Source organism: Prionailurus viverrinus, chromosome E1 (assembly GCF_022837055.1).
Source record: "Prionailurus viverrinus isolate Anna chromosome E1, UM_Priviv_1.0, whole genome shotgun sequence".
NCBI lineage: Eukaryota > Metazoa > Chordata > Mammalia > Carnivora > Felidae > Prionailurus > Prionailurus viverrinus.
The window spans coordinates 10,135,057-10,141,056 of record NC_062574.1 but is presented as its reverse complement, the minus strand read 5'-3'; the positions used below and the strand labels follow the sequence as shown (position 1 = coordinate 10,141,056).

Below are 6,000 nucleotides of genomic sequence, written 5' to 3'. Positions count from 1 at the left end.
GTTCTCACACTTATTAGCTAGAAGCGGAGGTGAGCCCCTGAGGGAGACAGAGAGGAAGCACGGGGGAAGAAAGGACCACCACCAGTTCGTGGATGGAGAGCTGCGAGGGTGAATGTGCAGCGGCCGCAGGACTACATCTCCCAGGATGCCTCGCGCCGGCTCTCGCCCGCCCCCTGGAGGCGGCTGCGGGAGGCGCGGGTAGGATCCCAGGGACCTTTCGCGGAGCATCCGTGAGCTCGGGGAGCCGCGGCGGCTGCGGGCTGCGGCGGCGCGGCGGGAGCGAGCGGAGCCGGTGAGTAGGCGCCGCGCTGGTCGCCGGCTCTTTTGCGCCTCAGCGGCGTCGTCTTCCCGGGTCGGGCGGGCGAACCCTGGGGTCCGAGGGTCCAGGCAGCGGGGCGCAGGACTGTCCGTCCGAGACGGAAGACGCGCTGTTGCCGTTGTCGCTGCGGTGGCCCCGGTGCCCCACCGCCCGGAGGGTCCCGCCCCCAGCCCGGGACGGACCTCCTACCCTGTCCTGCCCACCAAGCCCGGGAACTGCGGGACCGGTGCCGCAGGTGGCAGCGGCAGGGGGCCGCCCCCCTCCCTTCCGGGCCCCAGGGGTTGGCGTAGGAGCCCAGGACAGAGGGCCAGGTGAGTCCAGAGGACTGCGGCCCTGAGAGGCGCCCCCAACCCTCGCCGCGGTGGGACAGGTGCGTGGGCACGCCCGGCCGGGGCTCTCCCGGCCCCCGGAGCCTCCCGCACCTTTCTCCTGGTGCTGTCCGGGGGATGCGTGTATGTCGGGGACCGGGTAACCCTTGGCCATCCTCCGCGTCCACAGAGCTCTGATCCCCCTGTTGGCCTGGGGTGACCGGGGAAGGCGCTGGCCGTGCTTCTCCCGGGTCAGCCGGCGGTGCCCCAGCGCAGTGCACCTGTGAGCCCTGGGGGACCCTTTGGATGCTTAGGGGTGGCCCGGTGATGCGGAGCCTGCCAGGACTGCAACAGCAACGACCTCCTTCCCAAATGTGTTTGAAATGAAATGAGTTTTAGGTCCCCCCCCCCTTTTTTTTAAAGGAAGTTTGACCCTGCATATCTCATTTTTATTTTGAGCGAGCTGCAGTTTTCAGCACGTAAGTTTATATAATAAGCAGTATAAGGCTTGGGGAAAAAAAAAAATTACTGCGAAGGTGCTCTTCCTTGCCCTCTATCGGAAGAATTATGTTGGACTGGTTGACATGCTTATCCATTAGTAACTGCGGTAGCTGGAGGCAGGAGATAACGTGTTTTTGAGGGGAGGTACAACTCAACTCTTCAGGACAAATTTGGGTTTGAGAAGATTTTGGTTATCCGGTTGCAAACACGAAGCTTTTGCCACGTTTAAGACGGGGGAGGAGAGACAGAGCAAGTTTGTCAACCTTAAGGTCTTACTCCACAGAAAACAGCTTTGCGTAGTACCTTTGAGAAAGCAAGCACGTTTAATTTGGTAGCTTAGGCTAGATCTGAAGCTGAGCCTTCGTTCGAAACTCTATCCGTTTTAATAGTTTTTCAGTTGACTTGTTTGGTTGTTCTGGGCAAATACTCTCTCTTCATCTGTTCAAAGGGAGCAGACGTCTCTTACCAATGTTTGTACTTATCTCTTATTTTCCATTGACCACTGTCTCCACAATCCTGGCTATTAAGGTTAGCTAGGACAGTTTGTTTCGGGCTCGGTTTTAAGGCAGTGATCCAAGGCGATCTTCACTAAATATATTCTTACCATATTAAGTAAGTTTTCATTTATGCCTAATTACTAAGAGTTTCAAAAGTTAGGAGTCAGTGTTGAATCCCCCCACCCCCCCCAAGTGCTTGTGTATCACATGTATTGATATGACTGTGTAGTTTTCTTCTTAAAATTGATAACATAGGTGATTATACTGCTAGATTTTCGGTCACTAAAATCCTGGCATAAATTAAAATGCACTTTTGGGTTGTTTGATAGATTCAATAAGCTAACATTTAATTAGAGTTGTAGCGTTTATATTTATAAGCGAGATCGGTAACTTTTCCCTCCTGCCCCCCTTTTTTGGTCTGAGTTTTTAATTATGCTGATTATGTCCTCACTGAATCGGTTGGGAAGTTTTCCATCGTTTTCTCTGCTGTGGAGCAGGAGAATTATCTGTTCCTTAAAGTTTGGCAGAATCTGACTGCAGGCTGCCTGGGCTGCTGGTGATCATATTTTTTTAAGAAGTTGATATCCATACTTAACTATCTTTTCTATTTTTTCCACGACCATTGATTTTCCTCAGGTTTTCTGTTTCTCCAAAGTCAATCTAGTGCTTTATATCTGCCCTGAAAATCATTAACATTATTGGAATTTAATGTGTGTTTGCATAATGTTGTAGATAGTCTTCTGTTGCAGGAAAATAGTTCTTCCACATTTATGGTGTGTTCATCTTGTTCACACTCTTGTGTCTGTGCCTTTTCTCTTCTCTTGTATCGGTCAGGCTTGCTTCCTCCTTGCTTATTTCATTATCTTTCCAAAGCGCCAGTTCTGGATTTATTGATTAATCCCGTTACTTTTATTTTTCTACGTCAGTAACGTACATTCTTAATCTTCCTACTTCATTTGAATTTATTTTTGCAAGTTCTAGCCTTTTGAATTTGAAGGCTTAGATCATTTATGTAATCAATCAGTCCTCCTTCTGAACAAGGCAAGGACTTCTAATATTTTCACTCCAGTTACCTCCCATTTGGTGTTAAGCTCTGTTACTACTTCAGTCCTTTAAATTGGACATTATTGGGGCGACTGGGTGGCTCAGTCCGTTAAGCGTCCGACTTCGGCTCAGGTCATGATGTCACGGTTCGTGGGTTCGAGCCCCGTGTTGGGCTCTGTGCTGACAGCTCGGAGCCTGGAGCCTGCCTCTGATTCTGTGTCTCCCTCTCTCTCTCTGCCCTTCCCCCGCTCATGCTCTGTCTCTCAAAAATAAATAAATGCAAAAAAAAAAAAAAAAGAAAATAAATAAATTGGACATTATTGCTGATGTTACTATTATACCGATTTTCTGGGTCAATATTTATTAGACTTCTGTACCTGTTTATCTATCTTCTTCACTCTCCATTCCGTCTTTTTTTTTTTTTTTAATTTATTTTTGAGACAGAGACAGAGCATGAGCAGGGGAGGGGCAGAGAGAGAGGGAGACACAGGATCTGCAGCAGGCTCCAGGCACAGTGCCTGACGCGGGGCTCGAACTCACGGAGTGTGGGATCATGACCTGAGCTGAAATCAGACGCTTAACGGACTGAGCCACCCAGGTGCCCCATTCACTCTCCATTCCTTCTTATATCACTTTGAATCATTTTCCTTCTCCCTGAAGTACATTCTTTAGAAGTTCCTTCAGTGATGATGCATTCTGTTTTTATAATATCTGAAAATGCCTTTATTTTGCCTGCACTCTTGAATTTTGGCTTCACTAGGTTTCTCTAGCCCATTGATTTAAAAAAAATTTTTTTTCAACGTTTATTTATTTTTGGGACAGAGAGAGACAGAGCATGAACGGGGGAGGGGTAGAGAGAGAGGGAGACACAGAATCGGAAACAGGCTCCAGGCTCCAAGCCATCAGCCCAGAGCCCGACACGGGGCTCGAACTCCTGGACCGCGAGATCGTGACCTGGCTGAAGTCGGACGCTTAACCGACTGCGCCACCCAGGCGCCCCGCCCCCTAGCAGTTTTTAAAGATGTTTTGTGGCTGGAAGGCTTTGGGATCTCTAGTCTGCCATATTGCTGAAAAAAGGATGGAGATGAGAAAACAGAAATTAGTTTGTAATCTAATGAGCTGTCAGTTTTTGTGACATTTTTCTGCATGAAATTGTAGATTTATTTCCAATTTATTAATTACAAATTATGTTCTCTGTCTCCTTAGCTTACTTTTTCTCTGTTTGATCTGTTGATTCTGAGAGTTGTGTTAAAGTTTTCCACTATGATTCCCAGTGGGTTTCTTTTGTTCTATTTCTATTAGTTTTTGTAATATGTATACTTACAGACCACCTGTAAATAGTGCTTATCTATTTGCATGTATTTTTGAAGTTATGTTTTTAGATACTTTTTAATTTTTTTAAATAAAGTTTATTTACTTATTTTGAGAGAGAAAGCACATTCGTGCATGTGCAGGGGAGGGGCAAACAGAGAGGGTGAAAGAGAATCCCAAGCAGGCTCTGTGATGTCTGACCAGATCCCAACACGGGGCTCGATCTCACGAACTGTGAGACCATGACCTGAGCCAAAATCAAGAGTCAGAAGCCCAACGGACTGAGCCACCCAGGCACCCTTTATGGAGGTATAGCATAAATGTTTAAAGGTACACACATATTAAGTGTATAGATCCATGAATTTGGACGGGCTGAACACACATATAACCAACACTCAGAACAAGAAACAACCTTTCCAACACTCCGGAATCTGCCCTCATGTGTCCCACCCCCAAGGATAACCACTATCTTGATTTCTTTTTATTTTTTTATGTTTTTTATTTTTTATATTTGAGGGACAGAGAGAGAGAGAGTGAGTGAGCGAGCGAGCAGGGGAAGGGCAGAGAGATGGAGACAGAATCTGTAGCAGGCTGTAGGCTTCGAGCTGTCAGCACAGAGCCCGACGCGGGGCTCGAACTCACGAGCAGTGAGATCATGACCTGAGCCGAAGTTGGACACCCAGCTGACTGAGCCACCCAGGTGCCCCCACTGCCTTGATTTCTAACACAGTAGATTCGTTTTAGCTATTCTCATACTTTACATCAATAGAATCATATAGTATGTGCCCTTTTATATCCAGCTTCTTGCCATCAACCTTACAGTTGTGTGATTTGTCTGTGGTTCTGAGTGTAGTTGTGGTTTGTCCGTTCTCCTTGCTGTATGTATTCCCATCATGTGTGTATCCACGATGTAGAAACCCATTTTACATGATTGACAATTGGGTTGTTTGCAGTTTGGAGATATGGTGAATAGTGCTGCTGTGAACATTCTAGTACCTGTCGTTTGTTGAATGAATGTATGCATGTCTGTTGAGTGTGTATATCCAGGAGGAGAATTGCTTGGTCATAGCACATGCCTAGGGTTTAAGTAAATATTGACAGTTTCTAAGTTATGTACCTGAGAAACATACATGGTAGCTGCCATCTCTTGGTAATTTCCGTCTTTTAGATTTTAGTCATCCTGGTGGGTATCACATTGAGGTTTTAATTCGTATTTCCCTTATGATAAATGAAATCGAGCTCTTTTGCTACCCTTAAATTTTCACACATATCTAAACATTTTTTTCCCTTGGTGTTTAAAGCTAATCTGTATATATGAACCCTTCGTGAGTAAAGCAAGAGTGAACCTGAACCTGATTTTAATTCTGCGTCGTATTAAGATCATATGGAATTTGTTTTTGTTTTTTTTTTTTACATTATGCACAAACAGCCATGTTTTACTGACTATTTACTCATCATTTATAAGTTTTGCCAATTATTTGCTCTTCATTGGTTCTTTCATCTCTTGTTTTTCTACTTTGTGGATTCATTATTCCTTAAGTGAATCCTCAAGTAACTTTGTATTTTCACCTGAGATTTCGTGGGTGGTAAACTTTCTGAGCCTTTGCACGTGTAAAGTATTTTTTATTTTGCTTTTCTGCCTGAGTACTCTTGGCTGAGGATAGGATTCCAGGTTAAAACCTCTGCATTTTGAAGATAATTCTTCATTATCTGCTGGTATCTAGTGTCGTGGATGAGAAGTTTCTACAGTGTGATTTCCATTTCTCTGTAGTTAACCTGTTTATTTTCTCTGAAGCTTAACCATTTTTTCTTTTTTCTTGGTGTTGGAACATTTTACTATTTGTCCAGGGGGATAGTTCTCTTTTGTTCTTTCTGCTCAGTGCTAAGTGGCCCCTGTCTTTCCATAGATTAACGCATTTCTGTGGCACAGGGGAAGTTTCTCTTTGGGTATTTCCTTGCCTCCATTGTCTTTTATTTTCTTTTTCTGGAATTCCTATTAAATGGGTATCAGAATTTCTCA

At 45.3% G+C, this 6,000-nt stretch overlaps 1 protein-coding gene across 1 annotated transcript in view; it reads left to right on the top strand.

Annotated features, from left to right (window-relative positions):
• Nucleotides 1-225: 225 nt before the first annotated feature.
• SPECC1 (sperm antigen with calponin homology and coiled-coil domains 1) overlaps nucleotides 226-6,000 on the top strand; it is a 286,669-nt gene continuing 280,894 nt past the window's right edge. The window contains exon 1 of the mRNA XM_047834069.1: nucleotides 226-292. The gene's annotated coding sequence lies outside the window, so the exon portion shown is untranslated. The remainder of the gene's footprint in view (nucleotides 293-6,000) is intronic.